Source organism: Notothenia rossii (assembly GCF_949606895.1).
Source record: "Notothenia rossii genome assembly, chromosome: 6".
Taxonomy (NCBI): domain Eukaryota; kingdom Metazoa; phylum Chordata; class Actinopteri; order Perciformes; family Nototheniidae; genus Notothenia; species Notothenia rossii.
The window spans coordinates 62,318,984-62,338,843 of NC_136909.1; the positions used below are offsets into that span (position 1 = coordinate 62,318,984).

A 19,860-nucleotide genomic window follows, 5' to 3' on the forward strand; every position below is an offset into this window, starting at 1 on the left:
AATGGGTGTGTCAGTAAAACATACAAATGGGAGGGTGAGACAGAGTTGAGGAAAAATCGAAAATAATACTGTACAGTGATTGCATAACTGATCTCATTCTCTGTGAAGAAAAAGAGGTAACACTTTACGATAAGGTACACAAAATTAGCTTAGTTACTGAGTAGTGAATAAGGAACGACTAGATAGTTAATTGTTAGTTAATGAGGAGTTCCTGAGTGACTGCGATTGAAGAACTGGTGGTTAGTTACTGGTAAACAGACTGGGGGGTACTGTACCTCTTGAGACCCACCCATTCATTTTTGTCCTCTGTGGATGACATGATCCGCTCTATCAAAATCAGTCGGAAGTCGCAACGGCTCATTTCAAAATAAACGTGGATTTGTGTAAAAAAATAGTTTTTCGGGGTTTGGGTGTTTTGTTAGATTTTAAATAAACAAAGTGTTGGCTTTCAGAATATGAAACTTTTATTTCCAAAATCACACGATAAATACATTTTTGAAGCTTGTAAAGGGAATATGACAGCTCTCACTCGCCACTCTGCTTCCCCCTCCCTCCGGCTGAAATTATGAATGTAAGGCGTATAGTAATCATATAACACGGCGGGGTCCGTTACAGTCTGATTTCAAATTAAACAAAGTCTTGTCTTTCAGAATATTAAACTTGTTTCGGCAAATTCAGATGATAAATACAACTTTGAAGCTTGTAACGGCAAAATTACAAGCGGAGAATGGAGTAACTTAACGTCACAGCAGGCATAACAACAGCCGGTGTTTCTCGTGAGTGTTTTCCCCGGGAAACAAACACAATAAATACAAACGCAAGATTACACAAACACACACACATGTATACAAACACACTCGCGAGCTTCCCCCAGACCGAAAATATCTTCCCTCCGAAGTATTTTGATAATTTGCTCCGCTAATAATCAATCAGATCGATGGATTCCAGAGAAGAGGAAACTTTGAAGCTTCTCAAAATGATGACAGTCAATATATAATGTGACATATTTTGCTTGATATTTGGAGTACAACAACAATCCTGATATCATTAGAAAGCTAGGAATTTCCTCTTTCCAACAGTGTTGTATACAACTCAAAATGTGTTTTTGCAACACATCCTCACTCCCAGGTCGGCCTATGTTGACGTTATGTCAAGTCCCCTGTTTCGGCTTTTTCCAACGCAAGAGGGGGGCGGCCGTGTCGGCTTTTTCCAACGCAAGGGGGGCGGCCCTTAGCGTACATTTTCAACTTTCCGGGATGTCCATAGGCTTCTATATAGCTCCCTAAACGTATGTTGTAGACGACTTGAGATCGCGAGCGAATGCTACCCGCAGATCCATTCTCACAGCGTTTATCAACCTTTTTCTTACTCAATATCAAGCTACACTTATTGTTTTTACTTCCTTATTTTAATTGAATAATGTAGGACTTTTGTTGCCGTCAGTTATGGGGAGAGTAGGGACTCAGAATACTGAAATCTGTATTGTTTCATCGTTTTCTCCTTCTAATTTTGTATTTTCTAAACCATACACTGTTATTTACTCAACAATAACACATAATTATCCTTGTGTTTATTTATTTGTTTGATTAATTTGATTAACAAGTTGGATTCCGTCAGGACCGAGGGTCGGAGCAGTTCATTAGCCTAGATGCTTTAGAGAATTTTACAACCGGAAGTAGCCTAAGTATTCTCTCCGCTTCGCTTGACAAACCCTGTGATAGTCCTCAAGCTCTGTGATTGGATGTTTGAGTGTGCGCCGAGGGTTACGCCGAGGGTCGAACAGCACTTTGAAATGGGATGGAACCACGGCAGACTGTCCAAAACTGGATTTGAACGGGTCCACCCCGTCCCCCCCTCCTCCACCCCGTCCCGAGAACTACACATGTTGGCTATTGTGTGTTTCGCAACATGTTTAACTTCTATGGCACGTCTCTGGGAATTGTAGTTTTAAAAGACGTTTTCGTATTTCCCACAATAAGAAGTTGCCAGTATACTGTGTACATCCCTGGAGGTTTAGGGGATAGGAAACACTCAAATTTAAAACATAGAATTAATAAATGGGTGAAAATGGCTTGTGCCCATAATGGGCAATATTAATATATACCCACATGCCAGCTAAGGTCAGAAGAGCTTTATTTAACAGCTGGTCTTATGTTGGTGACCCCTCCTGTTGTTAATTGATAAGCCTGAAACATGCACTTGTCAAGGTTCAGAGGCACATTTTGCAAATATGGCAGTAGCCATCGATCATCTTAAGAGAAGATATACTTTATTGATCCCAAGTTGGAAACACTTGCGTGACATCAGCATGTGTAACAGTTTTAAATATGCAGTGGTGTTTATTTGTAAATCATTTAGTATAGTCACACAAATTCTGTGTTTTATTTAATAATTCTGTGTTCTTTATTTATTGAATGTTCAATACCTGACAAGGAGATGAAAAACTTGGGTTGCAGGTTCCTCAACAGTGCATTACAAGACATCTATCAATATGTGTGTATACCTCCACCATTAAACTGTCATATTCTGCACATTTCTTATACTATCTAAATACATCTTATAAGAGTATACTACAGTACATATGTATAATATATGTTAAAATAAGTGCTTAAACATACAGTAGTTAACATTACAGGAAAGCAATATATTAGTACTTTGTCAGGCTTAATATTTATACCCCCAAAGCTTTTTTCTTATTCAAAATAAGACCTTAACCTAATGTATTCTTTAATGTTTAAATAAAGCCTTATTATTTTGTCTGTCTGTTTCTCCTATTAATATCTAATAATAAAAATAATACATTTCAATAACGTGCTTTAAACACCAGGTGTCCCTTTCTATCAGCTTTGCACCGTTATGGTGTAAATATACAATATAGAAATACAGCCAAATTAGTATTGATACTGTGAGGAGACTTATATTGTGAAGAGAAATTGAAGATTTTGTTTAATCGCTGATATATTTATGATCCACGTCACATATTCAGTTTCGGCGGCAGTTGTTCCTGTTTGTCTAGAAGTCTTCTCATCAGGACTCTATAATTAGCGAATTACGGCAGATATGTAATATTTAATGCTGCCGAACCGTGTGTTACAATGCCGTTATGTGATGACCTCCTAAGAGAAAAGCAAGCAAACTCGGAATAAAGTATTATTATTTATTTTTATGTTTTCGTATTTCACATCAACAGGAAGTCCGGTTAACTAAAATGTCCGTGCGGAACAATACCCCAACCCATAGATCCGTGGGTGAATAATGTCAATCACCACATTACACACATCCCTTCACATTTACATTTTAATTTACATTAAAGTATTTCGTGAGACCATCTAAAATGTTTTAAAATATAATTAGGGTTGTAGTTGAAGAGTTTGTAAATTATTGTGTTAATCGCACAACGGCACGTCCATTAATACAGATACAGATTTCAGTATTCTGAGCCCCTACTCTCCCCATAACTGACGGCAACGAAAATAAAGAAGTACAAACAATAAGTGTGGCTTGATATTGAGTAAGAAAATGGTTGATAAACGCTGTGAGAATGGATCTGCGGGTAGCATTCGCTCGCGATCTCAAGTCGTCTACAACATACGCTTAGGGAGCTATATAGAAGCCCATGGACATCCCGGAAAGTTGAAAATGTACACTAAGGGCTGCCCCCCTTGCGTCGGAAAAAGCCGACAAGGCCGCCCCCCTCTTGCGTTAGAAAAAGCCGAGACACGGGACTTGACATAACGTCAACATAGGCCGACCTGGGAGTGAGGATGTGTTGGTCTTCGGGTCAATGCGACTGATTTTGATGGAGCAGGTCACATTTGGTTTTGGTCCATAACTATGAGGTTATACATGCCACAGCATTGAGTCCAATTATACTCCACAGAGGAGATCATGGGCTTTTCAGACATGTGACATATGTGGGGTTGTGGCTTTGAAAAAGATAATTTCATTGTATTTCAAAATGGCATCCATCAACACAAGCACTGTTTATCAAAAGAGAAATGGTAAGTTTGTAATTACCAGTGTTGTGAGTTCAATATTTTTAATCAATTATAATAAGGGAACATCTTAGGAGTTAGTGTAGTGAGTTTCAGAGCAGTGTAATACTTATTTGACCTAAAACTAAATGTTTTTATGAATATCCTCTGAGGATGGGGATTTGCTAACTTTTTATTTCCCCCCATTTTACACAACACAAATGGAGTCCACTATGGGCCAAAACTAACACGTAGGTTTCTGTAGGGTTCATGGCAGACGGATGCAGTGGGAAAACATACATCAAGTGCCTCAAGTGTCAGATGTATCTCTGCATTTCAAAAAAGGATGGAGTACAAATGAGGGCTCAATGAGTTGTTGTGCTCTGATGTTGTCTAAATGTACTTGTATGTTAATGTTGTTTGTATACTATGCTTTGCATAACACCTGATGTCCTCTACAGAGGACACACAATAAAACAAAAATATTTTGTTTTTGTTAGTCATTATGTTAATACCACGCTAAAGACTTGTGTGATCTAAAAAAAGAAGGACATTTGAAACCTTTTTCTTTCTGGGTCTCAGGAGGTTTTAATGAATGATTCATTAATGATTAGTTAATGAGGAGTTCCTGAGTGACTGTGATTGAAGAACTGATGGTTAGTTCATCAGTTAAACAGACTGGGGAGTACTGTATTAATTAATCATTAATTAATGAGTTACTTTGATTGAAGAACTGATGGTTAGATACTGGTTACCAGACTTGGGGGTACTGAGTTTCCTGTCTTCTGTTTTTGTAGTGATGTGACGTGCAACATGGATGTTAAATGACCTTGTGTGTTGGTTGTCCTTAGGTACGTTTGTATTGTATTCGATTACTCAAAGATACCGTATTTTCCGGACTATAAATCGCGTTTTTTTACCTGTCTGGCTGTATCCTGCGACTATACTCCGAGGCGATTTATTTATTGAATTTCGTTCAACTTTTGAAAACGACAGCGCCGTTCAAACTCCGGCCAATAGATGGCCCAATATACAATACTGACAACCAGTGGTGTAGTGGGGATTTTTTTACTGGTGGGGGGACGCTATTTTAATTAGGTCCAAACAATGCCACACAAGTGCGCACGCGCGCAGTGCACTCACAAAACGGGCAGACAGGTCCACAGAAACTACCGGTATGTATGCTTAATCCATGCTTAATCCAGTATTTCTCAAAGTGTCGATGGACGCGATGAACGGGAGTTTTTCATTTTTTTAAAAATACATTTTTTGGACCTCAGGCCGGAATCGAACCTGGGTCCTCGCGGGCGTTAGTGGATTGTTACAGCCGGAGACTCGCAACGGCGGTGGACTTTCACAGCGCCGGATCCGCCGGAGCCTCGCAACGGCGGGTGTTTGTGGCGGCGGGTGCGTTACCGGCGCTGTGAAAGTCCACGGCCCACCTATGTCAGAGCCGGCGGCCCACCAAAGGCAGCGGCCCACCGTGAAAAGTCCCGAATCTCCCGATGGCCAATCCGAGCCTGCTCACACACACACAACTGAAACCAAAATCATTTACAGCGTTGCAGTCGGGAAGAAAAGCAATGTGGAGCGGCATCTCACCACTTCACAAGGAGTTTAACCGTGACACTTTTCGAAATCCCGTTTGTGTCCCCCCACTTTACAAATAGGCCTATGTTTATTATAATTTTTTGACGCAAGCCGTCATCGCCACAGAGGAGCACACAGCCTCTATAGCCTAGGTGTACAAAATAAAGTAAGAAATCATTCCAATGTGTGCTATAGGACAGTAAAAAAAAAAAAAAAAGTTAGTAAAATTAGTAAAATATGGATCAATAAAAAGAAAGAATGCTAACTAGGTAAGATAAGAATAAACAAGTTTAAATGATTTATATTGGTTTTGATCATATTCTAAAGATGTTTGGATCATTGAAAAGTATACAGCTCCCTTTCAGTGTGTTGAGAGCTGTATCCATACATTCATTTTTTGTGATGAGGAACAGGTGGGGCTTGAAAAGGCCCACCTGTTCAAAGTGGGGAATGAAAGTGGGGAATGACAGAAAAAGTTTGAGAACCACTGACTTAATCGTAGTTTAGTTACTGTACTGCAAAAAGCAGACGGCGCTGCGCTCAACACACAGACTTAAAACCATGGACACACTGGCACATAAATGACAAACAATTTATAGGCCTAAGCTGCATAAACTAAAGTATTGCAACAAAGCAGACAGCGCTGCTTCTCTCTCCACTTTCAAAATCTATTCAAAACTTATACCACACACACACACACACACACACACACACACACACACACACACACACACACACACACACACACACACACACACACACACACACACACACACACACACACACACACACACACACACACCTCTGGGAAAGGTGAGCTTGAGCTAGCCAGGGGAACGTTGGCAGCGCAGCTAACGTTAGTGCTAGCATTATCCACGTCTTTAGGCGGCTCTTTTGATGATGTACTAGTAGCAGCTTCACTTGTAGCTTGGGTGCTGCTAGCCTCTTTCTTCTTGTGAATGATATTCTTTTTAGAAAATAATTCAAAAAATGTTTGCCTGCCATTATAGAGCTTTTTCGTTAGCGTTCTTGAGGGAAAGCGCTGCCGCAAAATCCGCGGGGTCACGAGCGTGATGACGAAGCATAATTTTTTAAGGAAATCGTTTTTATTTTTTTATTATAATTAGTTACTGTGAAATGTATTATGTTTGTCATTATTACAACAAATAAACACTTGCAACTGATAACACTGGCAATGATTTTATATTTATTAGACTATTGAAAAAAAGATCATGCTCCAAATAAGTGTACCCCCGCGTCCAACGCCCACTACACCACTGCTGACAACTGCTGTACCACCGAAGAAGAAAAAAGTCACGTAACTTTCCAGGATGTTGTGCGATGAATAGAGAGGCAAAGTCCCGCCCATCTACTTCCGACCCATGGGACTGGGGCCGGAACCAGGACCGGAAACATGGCCGCTGGGGCCGGAACCATGGCTGCTGGGGCCAGAACTGGGTCTGGAACCATGGCTGCTGCGGCCAGAACTGGAGCCGGAACCATGGCTGCTGGGGCCAGAACTGGGTCTGGAACCATGGCTGCTGGGGCCGGAACCAGGGCCGGAAAAATGGCCGCTGGGGCCGGAACTGGGGCCGGAACCATGGCTGCTGGGGCCAGAACTGGGTCTGGAACCATGGCTGCTGGGGCCAGAACTGGGTCTGGAACCATGGCTCTTGGGGCTCGGGCTGCTAGCCTGGACTTGCAAGTCCTTCTTTTAGGAGCCGTTTGGAGGCTCCGTGGACCTCCAAAAGCCAGACGAGTTCCAGAGAACCGCTCCTGGACAGGAGCAGGAACTAGGGCAGAAGCAAGGGTTGACTCCAAAACGGAACACACCGATGCTTGTGGTGTCATAATGGGAATTGGGAGGCAAGGAGCCAGCATGGCTGGGGCTAGCAAGCAGGGGATAATTCCTGCTCAAAAGGATCTGCTGGGCCCATATCTGGTTGGTTCGTATTGTTACGGTGAGTGAAGCAAGCAGGACCCAAATGCAGATAACGCAGAAAATGACTTTATTTCAAGGATAATCTAGACAACTTGGACAAAACAGAAAACTCACCGGTGAACTCAGTCACAAACAAAATACGAACCAACACTGAACACAGGAAGAGACAAGACTAAATACAGGGAGGGGTAATCACAAGACGAGAAACAGCCGGGCAGGGGAGGAGAAACACAAGGGCGACAGGTGAACACAATCAGACAATTAGACACACCAGGGAAACTAACGACAGGGAAAAAACACAGGAAGAAGGACCAGACAATATACAAGGAGGAAAACACCCATAACCAGACATACAAAACTAAAAACGTGACATAACATGAGAATCCTGACATTTTCAGTACTATCTGAAGGACCTAAATGTAATGAGACGACACCTTAACTTGGATAAATAAACGTCTGATGTTGGCATAAAAAACTTTTGATTTGGAGTTAAACGATTGTGAGACTCTTCTCTCACAAAATATTTATTTATTTTATTGAGTAGAATCAGCGGTTTTCTTTAAGACCATGCTCAACATCCACAAACACATTTATCTATCTATAACATGTATCTATCTTTAAGTCTTGACTTGTCTTTGGTTATAGAGTTATTTTTAATGTACAACATTGAATAAGCAGATTTAAAGTATTTTAATGGATATTATCATCTGAATTGTATCTTAAGAACATGGATGAATTCTTTATCGGCCAAATGTTGACATCAAAGAGTAATGAGCTAGTAGAATTCTGCCATGATCTAAATTTAAGAAAAATAATTATAGGCTCTAAACAAGGATGAGACAGGAAGTGCCAGAATCATTGCTTCTGTCACACAGTGGCGTTTTCTCCTGGAGGCCAAGGGAAGCCAGGCTTCCCCTGTTTTTTCGGATTGTAGTTATAATTTTAAGAAAATAAATAAAAACACTTCGTTTAGTTTCGGAAATTCTTTGTTGTGTGTTGCTGCCGGCCCGTCTCTCCCCCATTCTCATTGAGTATTTTACAAAGAGTGAAACAGCGCCCCTCTAGATATTATGGTGAAACAGTAGATTGCACTCTCTGTTGCGAGAGGAGGCCAGCCGAAATTTGCTTCCCTTGGTGAAAAAAAATGGAGGGATTGACCAATCAGATGAGGCGCACGTCATGCCCCTGCCAACCTGTGATTGGTCAGGGCCATGCCAAGGGAAGCCAGAGCCGGCTGGCTTCCCTTGCCTCACAATCCAATCAAATCACATCAACTTAGTGGTGCAGTGACGCGTCCCAAAAAGCGGAAGTAAGCTGCGCTCGGTTTCCCTCGACAAAATAGCAATGGGATTCCTCCATAGGATTTTGGAAAATAGCTCGAAAAAAGGTCAGTGGAAAACTAACCTGTTAGGTAAATGCACGTTTTGTTCAGTCGGATAATATCCACATGTCTACCCTACTTTTATAATTTTCGAATCATAAATCTAATATAGAAAAAATAGCGTCACTGCACCACTCTCACCGCCGTTAGAAAGTAGCAAGCAATTATGGAAGGTGGAGATTCGGAGTATTTAATCAAAAATAATTGTACTAAACTTCCGCTGCAGCAGCAACAACAAATACAATCTGATGACAGGCCAATGCCCAAACTGGAGCTGTGTACAGCGAGGAACAAAGGAGCGAACCGGAAGTAAAACGTTAAAGGTCTCCTGATTTAGTTTGTGAATTAATGCTTATTAGAGTTTCGGCTGGAGAGTGCGTGCGGACCTGTCGGTCAGATAACAGGCGTGTGTAAGCCCTGCATCTGTATGATACAAATGTGTGTAAAATGATACCGGGCGCTGTAATCACTCATCTGGTTACGTTATTACATTGACCACCACACCCCCCCCCCCACCCCCAAAGAAAGGACGTATTATTGGCTTCCCCTAATTTTTTTCCCACGCCACGCTACTGCTGTCACATCGTCACACTGAAAACATTTGTTTTAGGCTATGGCAGACACGACAGACAAATACATAAAGGAACAAAAATAGAAGGCGAGACAGACTTAAAAGAAAAATAATTCCTAAGAAAGTTCTTATTGGTCCTCTAATCTTCCCTGTGCTTGTTTCTGTGATATATTATTTATTTTTAATCACAGTAAGACAAGTGATTTTGACTTTTGAATGTGCACCCTTGTGGTGGAACACAAGACATTTCAGCCATTTGTGCCTAAAACGGCTGTTATGACCCAGATTAAATCAGATATTTTTAACCTGATTCACTGCCTTTGCCACATTTTAGCCTAGTTACAAAGTGGGACCAGGCAGAGAGCAGGCCATAGCCATATGAATATGAGTATCTACTGACAAATCCCTCAGTAACCTTTAGAAATCATATTACTTTTATTATTGGTATACAGTAGAACCGCAACAACTCAATTGCCATAAAAGAGAGGTTAAGAGTTATGTAAATAACCCTTAGCCTTCAGAAAAACTATTCTGTTTCTTCCTTTACTCTATAACGATTTACTAACAATAGGATGTGAACGTTCTATTTGTAATTGGTAGTCATTTTATACAAACCCCAATTACAAACCCGGAGATGGGACGTTGTGTAAAACGTAAATAAATTAGAATACAATGATTTGTAAATCCATCCTTTTTTTTGTCACATCAGCAAGTTAATAGGATTTAAAGGGTTAAATATAATAATTCCTCCTTTTAAAACAATGACAAAGAGCTACAAAAAACAGCATTAATCTGCCTGTTGCAATAATGTCTATTAAACTTACTTAAATGGTTAATTGTTGCACCTTTAATGCACATAAGAGAGCCATCACATAAATACATAACTAATTGCTTTTTTACACACATAAACATATTTAGTGTTTTTTTTCAAAATATGAGAAAGTAGAAACATTCAAGTCCATGTAGACATCCTTTTATATAATGAAAGCACTGAAGCAGAGTGAAAAGGATTTACAGGCTACTAGCGTGTATCCAACAGCAAATTAAAGGATTTGATTCAAAACATGTGAACACTGTTAACAAGATTTATACATTGCAGTGGCCTTTCAATTTATCTCTGATCTCTTTCCAATGACCACCTTAACTCAAATATGTGGTGCATGACCAGCAATCAATGAACTATGCGATACTTAGACCTGGAGAAGGTACTTTTTTTCCAGGAAATGAGTGAGTGAAGAGCTCTGTTAAGTGCCCTGATAAACATTCCTGTTGTCATCTTGCAAAATACTAATTTATATAAATAGTTATCAACGCAATAAACCATATTTAATTGTGTCTTAATTTACATGATTTAATTTCATATTCTGTTCTTGTCTTTTGTCTTATGTCTTTATTAGGATCCCCATTAGCACTAGCATGAGCATTGGCTATTCTTCCTGGGCACACTCAAAACATACATAAACATACATACAACAAAATTAAAACAAAACAAAACAGCTCATAATTTCATGCAATTTAAAGCGCTATATGAAGTGAAAACTAAAATGGTCATCCAATTATCGCCATCCTAAGGCCAAACAAAAGTAAATACAAATAAGTGTACATAATAACATATGCATACATAGCCACAAGCACAGTTCAAATGTACTTTATAATACTTAAATATTTTTTTAGCAACCTTTTGAAATGTACTTGAGAATTTTCCTGAATGATGTGAACCGGTAAAGAGTTCCAGCTGATCATGGCTCTGTACATGACTGTTTTCTGTCCCATATTTGATTTAGATTTGGGTAATACAAACCTTCCTTCTATTGTATGTCGTGTTTGATAGTTATGTTGTGCATATTGCGCTATAAACCTTTGTGATAATATATCTGGTGAGTGAGTCACTGTAATATTTCTGACAACATTTTATAAAATATAAGTTGACCTCTGTCTGACAGTTAACCATTTCAGTGTTTCCAGCATTTCAGTGACTCTGGTTCTGTAGCACTGCAGTGCACATCGTGCTGCCTTATTTTGTGCTACTTGTAGTTTTTTAAAATCTTTTTCAGCAGCACTAGACCATATAACCAAACAATAATCAAGCTGCGACAGAACCAAAGCATCCAAAACTTGTCTACTGACATCCATAGGCAAATATTTTACAATTATTTTTACAAGTGACACACCCCTTCCCATTTTACATACAACATTATTAATTTCTTTAGACCAAGATAATTTATGATCCAGGGTTATACCTAATTTTTCTCCTTGACCTGTTCAATTTCAATATGGTTTAAATGTAGTTGCGATTTTGGTTCACCTTTTAACTGATGATTTGATCCTATTAATAAGGATTTTGTTTTTCCCGCATTAAGTACCAACTTATTATTTATGACCCACTCTGATATCAGTAGTCTTTATTGATAACATTTGTCAACTCTCTTGTAGTTGATGCTGCATAATATATTGTTGAGTCATCTGCATACATTACAATCTTAGCTTTTTCTAACACTAATGGTAGGTCATTTGTAAAAATAGAGAATAAAAGTGGTCCCAAACAACTACCCTGAGGTACTCCACAAGTGACTGTTTTTATCTTTGAGAGACTTCCATTAAAAAAAACAGTTTGACTTTGATTTGTCAGGTAACTTTCTAACCACCTCAGCATTTCAAAATTAAAACCATCCATCCATTGTACATATCCCATATTCTATTGACATGTATATAGACTTTTTGCATTACTTTCTATATTGTATTTTTGTATTTTATTATATATGTTGCGTTGTTGGAGGAGCTCAGGTTAGAATAATTTAATTGCCATTTCTACACTGTAGCTTTCTGCGTATGACAATAAAACCTTTGAATCTTTGAATTGAAAGTGGTCTCTACGGCGGGTGGAGGTTAGCAGGCAAAGAGAGACTGCATTTCTCAACAGTATTTGGATTCTGTCATCGCCTGTCTGGAACTAGGGGCCTGTTTTAATCTGCAAAATGTTGCTTGTTTATTGTTGTCTAATTGTTTAATTTTATGTCCTGTGGATTCTGGTCAACTGCAGTGATAATCTGGTGGGTATATTGGGATGAGGGACCCCCGGTAGAAGTTATAAGGTATGAAGGTAAATGTGGTGCAAAATCCGAGAGCTTGTAAAACCTGATGTGAGCACCTTACTAGCTTGCGTTCACTACATATCCACGTATCTGTAAACCAAATTTGAAGTCACAGAAAGAAAAAAAAGTTTTGTAGCTTGTAGAAAATTAATTAATTTAATGATGAAATATTCATTTGGAGAAAAATATATATTTTTAAAATATATTTTCCATTACAACTACAACTTGGTTATTACAACCTCTCAAATCAGTGATTACAACTTCACAAATCTGCTCTGTGGCGGTATAAATCAACGAATCTGCGGCCTTGATTTTTGCTAACTTCTTGCGATGAATGGTTTTACACGCTCTCGCATTTTCCACCATATCTACCTTCATATAAGGGGGAGTGGGGGAGCTGGTTTAGCATATAGGGTTAGGGACCAGGCACACCATAGGTGGATGTAAGAAGATGCAAGCTGAGTCTACAGGTGGAGGACCAAGGCTCCAGGCAGATGCCATTATTTCGATTAGGGGCAGGGGAAGAGGGTGTGTGGGGGGCTGTCAAGCGGTAATCATTCAGCCCCTTAGGCATGGTAGTGCCAAGTTCTCTTATCCAGATTCTTCCCGCCCTCTTCCTCTGCCCAACCTGTCGAATGAAACAGAGAAGTCTAAAAACTGAATGTTACTCACACAATTCTAGAAGTCACCAGTTGTTATTCTGTCAAAATCGAGTTGCACACTGGCAGGTCAGTGACCAGGATGAGACTTAAATACAGTTTCTGGGGGGGAAGTGGTTGCAGATCAGCTGATGGGCCTCCATCGAGACTGGCTCCCTCCTGAGTTGTTATTGTATTTTCAGTGTCACAATGGTTTTCCAATTACATTAAACCTTAAGTTATAAAGTTATGAGTTTAACCCTAAATACAGTTACACCTACTCATTAAAGCTCTTAGTATTGTTTAAATCAAAGTTTAACCCTAGCAGTCAGTTAGTTCAGTTTTAAGGTTTCAGTCAAATTACTTGTCCCAAGTTTCTGCCTGAAAGATACTGTAGCGGTTTTGAGATCTCAAATCACAATTTCAGTCAGATCAACGACAGAGCATTTATACAGAGTACACACACTGAAACAGAGAAGTCTAAAAACAGAATGTTACTCACACAATTCTAGAAGACACCAGTTGTTATTCTGTCAAAATCGAGTTGCACACTGCATGTTTCAGGCTTTGCTTCACCTCAGCCATTTCGAATGTGGCGCACTCAGCAGCAGATTGGTGCGCTGCAGAGGTTATGATTATGCACGGTCCCGCGGGGGAGATGTCTGAGGATTTAAACATTAAACTAAATTATTATTATTTTAATATATTTATTATGCAATACCCACGACCCGACCGCATCATCTTTGTTTTACCCAGAACCGAACCCGGAAAAAAGCGTTTCAAAAAATACCACCCGCGAATCACCTTTTTTGCGGGTCACCCGTCAATCCGATGCAGGACTCTGACACAGAATTATTAAATATAAAACACAGAATTTGTGTGATTATACTAAATGATTTACAAATAAACACCACTGCATATGTACAACTGTTACACATGCTGATGCAACGCAAATGTTTCCAACTTGGGATCAATAAAGTATATCTTATCTTAAGATAATCGATGGCTACTGCCACATTTGCAAAATTTGCCTCTGAACCTTGACAAGTGCATGTTTCAGGCTTATCAATTAACAACAGGAGGGGTCACAGACATAAGACCAGCTGTTAAATAAAGCTGTTCTGACCCTAGCTGGCATGTGGGTATATATTAATGCTGCCCATTATGGGCACAAGCAATTTTCACCCAATTCTATGTTTTAAATTTGAGTGTTTCCTATCCCCTAAACCTCCAGGGATATACACAGTTTAATACTGGCAACTTCTTATTATGGGAAATACGAAAATGTATTTTAAAACTACAATTCCCAGTAGAGACGTGCCATAGATAGAGAACATGTTGCGAAACACAATAGCCAGCATGTGTAGTTCTGGGGACGGGGTGGGGGAGGGGGGGGAAGCGGTGGACCCGTTCAAATCCAGTTGTGGACAATCTGCCATCGTTTCATCCCATTTCAAGTGCTGTTCGACGCTCGGCGTAACCCTCGGAACACACTCTCCAATCACAGAGCTTGAGGACTATAACAGGGTTTGTCAAGTGAAGCGGAGAGAATACTTACTTCCGGGTGTAATATTCTCTAAAACAAATGAGCTGCTCCGACCCTCGGTCCTGACGGACTCCAACTTGTGTTTATTAATCAAACAAATAAATAAACACTAGGATAATTATGTGTTATTGTTGAGTAAATGGAGAATTGCACAGGGGAAAATAACGTAGGCTATCTATGCCACAATTTTAGAAGCGGATTTTGTTAAACTAATACGTTTGCCCTGTGGACCAACACTATACATTAACAGAAAAGGGGGCAGCAATAAAGATAACACCATTAAACAGTTACACAACATAACAGAAATAATATCGATAGCAGCGTCCCTAGCAACAAGTAACAAGTAGTTCATAATAATAAAATACATTAAGAAAAAGGCATTTTAAACAGTCATTAAAAAGCAACACAATCTACCTGCATTGCATTACTCTAAACGTGTAATAAGTGCTTTAACCAGTAGGTGGTTTGGGTTAAAAAGCTGTCAAGTTTACAGTGTTAACAAAATAAAATATACTGCTGTTTCTGGTTTAGTTTACGACGGATATATTTAGTTATTGCTTTGATATTTGTAACACAAAAGCGATGGAAAAAAAACACAGCAACACAGAAAAGATGGTCTTAACATGACCCAGCGGTCTAGTAGTTAATAAAAAACAATAATATCAAAACAAAGTATTACTACTAACTTTATTGTGAAATTCAAAATGAACGGTAAAAGAATAGTTTCCGGTCTATTCTGAGCCCGATCTCTGTAGATAAATACAAATAAAGAACTACGACAGATGTGTAATATATTTAATTATATTGCCGAACCATTTATTACAATGCATTCATGTAATGACTTTCAAAGAGTAAAGCAAGCACTGCTGAATAAAGTATGATTTTATATTTTACAAAACGTTTTTTTTTTCATATGGAATGCAGTTGGAGGTCAACCAATCACAGAGCTTTAGAACTAATCACGGGGTTTGTCAAACAGAGCACATGGTGTAGTCCTAAACGATAGCCGGGGATTCTGGGTAGTTTAGTGTCATCTGCCATCTTTTACTCCGAAAAAATATTTGTTTCTCTGAATCGAAGGGGAAAAATACAAAAGCATTGCACAGAATTTAAACCAATCAATGTTGTGTAATTAACAAGGATAATCTGGTGTTTTTTAGTCGATGAGTAGTGCAGATATCACTGTAAAATCAATCGACAGTAAGGGGAATACTTACTTCCGGGTGTACAATTCTCCGTTATCCAATGGGAATGGACGCTCACATTGCCTTTAAGGGCAGCCGACACAAACGAATGCCGTGCTTCCATGAGCATCAAATCCCGCCGCAGATGGGAATACATTGCAATCAGTTGAAAGCTATTTGCGTCCCTTTATGAAGCTGAAGGAGCCTAGGAGCGTCATAACTGCACGCCAAGGGACCCTGACCAAGCGTCGCTCCTGGACGTTTATGGAGTGAGAGTGTGTTGGTGTGGCAGTCGTAGGGTTGGGGTAAGAGTCAGATGGGTCGGTTGGGACAAAGGTGGGGGAGGTGGGGGCTCTCCACTCCGGGTGTTAGGTTAGGGAAAGATGTAACACTCAAAGTGCAATGCTCGAAGCATTTCAAGTTGATTGTGATGTGCACTGTTTTATAAATCCGAATGTTTGTGCGTAAGCACTTCCTTTGTTCCTACGTATGCCATCTTTTCACATGAATCCTACGCAGAGTTTTTTAAATGAGGCCCCAGACCTCTCTCCCTAGTAAAACTCATAGAACCCCAAAATTCCAACAGAAACAACAGAACTTAAACTTTTTAGTTGCAGAACTAATCAAAGAACAAGAGACAGCATGGGCACCAGGAGGGAAAACACTGAGACAAGAAGCACAGACATAACACAGGGGATGAACACTTTTAAAAATAAAACAGGAAAACAGACAAACCGTGATATTTCAAAATAAAACAGGAAAAATACACAGATCGAGATCGAGACACCAGGAGCATATTGGTTGAATTAAGATACTAGCATTATGTTAATTGGGGTAATTTCAGTCATGTTTTACCTATTGCCTGTAAAAGGAAATGACACTGAATGAGTAGCAGCACTCAGATAATACAACAGAAATAAATGGTTCTTTGTGGGACTATTTTGTTCCAGCCAGTCCATAATCTCCTCCTGCCTTTCTCGTTCTTTCAGCATACTGTGCCTTCTTCTACATCAGGGGTGGGGAACCTTTTCCCTCTCAAGGGCCATTTCAATTTTTTCAACATCCTCCGAGGGCCGTACAAATTATTGACCTCTGCTTAAAAATACTAAAATCACAGCCCATTCATTTGGCCTTTCTTTCATGCTGTGCAAAGAAAAAGCAACGTTTTAATCCAGATACCTTACCATGACTCGCGCATGCATGTACGAGTGCCCCCGGGAAGATTTTTTTAAAATATTGAAGTTAAAAGCATAAACTGGTGCACTTTGAGAGCAACATTAAGAGATCTATGGATACATCTCTCAACAACACCCATATTAAACAGAACAGTAAGCAAATTTTATTTTTCTTTATTGATATTTTACAAATCACTCCCCTTTCAAACTGTATTTTTGTTTATTAATAACAACTTTTTTTTACTATCATATAGTATTTTATACCCGTTTACTTTATTCTCTTATTTTTTTAATAAATATAATGATCATATAAAGATGTGTCTTTACCTCACTGGTTGGAGGAAAAGCTTCTTATATTCGTTAGCATAGTTAGCTAACCAGATGCTAATAAAAACAAAGTTATTGACTGTATGATCATTATGACAGATGAACAGATCGCCACTGGGCTTTCAACTAAAGACACAGCCACGCAAAAACTGCAGCATGTGTACAGCTCCTTATGGGTACTGATATTTGTGAAGTCCCGGCCCGCAGCGGCGTTCTGGTGCTCTCCGGCAGCTCTAAACCCCTGTCGGACGAGGCATACCACGTGATGACACGTTAGGCTCTTGTTGTGTTCAAGGACCCTGACCTTGGCCAGGAAAAACAGGCACTTGCTTGTTTATTATTTTGCGGTCTAGATTTCTTAATTTTTTTTCTTTTTGCGTGTGTTACCTCGAGGGCCGTATCAAATTGTCTCGCGGGCCGTATACGGCCCTTGGGCCGGAGGTTCCCCACCCCTGTTCTACGTGAAGACAGAGCAGATAATTGGCCCCGGTTGAAGGTGTTAATAACAGTGTAACATATCTCACCCTCTCTGTGCACCCCTCCCCCTTCCCAACAAATGTCTCCTTCTAGAAATGACTTTTTAATGGGCTGCACTGGGTGCCGCGGTGGCAAATGCCTCGACATTTTAAAGGCCGTCACCTTTTCCAGCATTACTCAGAGTGCAGGAGAGAGTGGCCTCTGACAGTGTGATGAAGTAGACATAAAGGAAGTGAAAGAGCTGTCTTGATTAGAAAGGAGGAGGCGTACTATCTATAAGCTCCCTGGAGTGTTGGAGGCACGTGTTGTGATGTTGCAGTTGATTAGTCAGTGATTAAGGCATATCTAATCACTTGGCCCTTGTGTCTGATCTTCGTTAACTCTATACAGCAACCATTGTTACTAAGCAGTGCAATGCAATTCAAGGATGATAATGTATTACAATGCACAAACTATGATGTAGAGGCCATCTAAAGGTATACATCTGTTTAAACATACAAGTTCTCACTACTGATTTGAAGCCTCCAGAACAATATTTATTTATTTGTTTATTCCACACATGGCAGTTGTTTTAAAACAAAACATGTACACTTTAAACTTTTGTTGTTTTTGTAGCCCATGGTGGAAAGTAGCAGGGAGAAGATCTTAAAAATGAAATAACTAAGAAAGTTCAATCAAAAGCAATGTTCTGTCAATCACAGTTGCTTACAAATACTTACAGAAACATAAAACCAGCCCTTTAAATCGTTCGGCAAATAATTCCACTTTTTTACGCCAACTACTGAGACACACATCTGCTTAAAGTAGTCCGTGCAAAATGATGCTTAAAATTAAATGTCCTCCTATAATGCTCATCCTCTGAAATTTAAAACAAATGTGTTTGTGTATTTTCTGGCAGTATTCTGTTTTTTGCTTTATGCATAACTAAAGCAGTCTGTTATTCTAAGTATCATCCTATACTATGGAGAGGTTGTACCAGCAGTTCTAAACCTGCACAACAATCACATATATATGGAGCCTTCCCAGTCCCAGTCGCCCCTTAAAAGTGCTTCTACACAAGTCAGCATTCACACACATTGATAAAGAGACAGAGACCGTACAAGGTGTCACCTGCTCAGGAAAATGAACATTCACACATACTGACACACCGGTGGCCATTCCATTGAGAGCAATTAAGGGTTCTTGCCCAACTGCAGGGGCTTGGGAACAAATTACCTTCCTTCCAATTGGTGCACGACTGCTCTACCTCCTGAGCCATAGTCGCAAAGGTAGAAAAGGAATAACAGACCCAAATAATTTTACTTACAGAATATCCTTCATATTATTACAACAAATGTGAAATGTTACTGAAGTACACAAGTTTTTATTCAGTGTAAACACTTAACAATAGTTCTTCCTGCAGGTCGCCTGATACAACCTTGACAAAACAGCTCTTCTACACTTTGCTAGATTTTAATGAGTGGAGTGACAAATGGTAGAATTTAGCATTACACACACAGAGAACCACTACATGTCAAACATGCTGTCATGGGAGCACACACACACACACACACACACACACACACACACACACACACACACACACACACACACACACACACACACACACACACACACACACACACACACACACACACACACACACACACACACACACACACACACACACACACACACACACGTACGCACAGCATACAGAGATGCTGCAGGCCTAACCATCTGTCTCACTTTTGTTTACAGTGTCTGGCCTTGCGAATAGTAGAAGTAGATGAACTAAAGAAGAACACAAGTTCCATTGTCTCTGGATGAATTCAAAACATCATCATTCGAGATGAAAGTGTTCTTTTACCTTAATTGATTTTTTTATTTTTTCCGTTTCAAAAATATCTTTATACAGAAACTCTTCTTGAGGGAACTTTAGGATTTGAGCCTCTGCAGACCATTTACATGCACAAAAACCCAC

General features: G+C 39.7%; 1 protein-coding gene across 1 annotated transcript in view; it reads left to right on the plus strand.

Moving 5' to 3' along the window:
* The first annotated feature begins 8,781 nt into the window (after positions 1-8,781).
* Positions 8,782-19,860, plus strand: part of LOC307044881 (cationic amino acid transporter 2-like) — a 29,681-nt gene continuing 18,602 nt past the window's right edge. The window contains exon 1 of the mRNA XM_079690302.1: positions 8,782-8,893. The gene's annotated coding sequence lies outside the window, so the exon portion shown is untranslated. The remainder of the gene's footprint in view (positions 8,894-19,860) is intronic.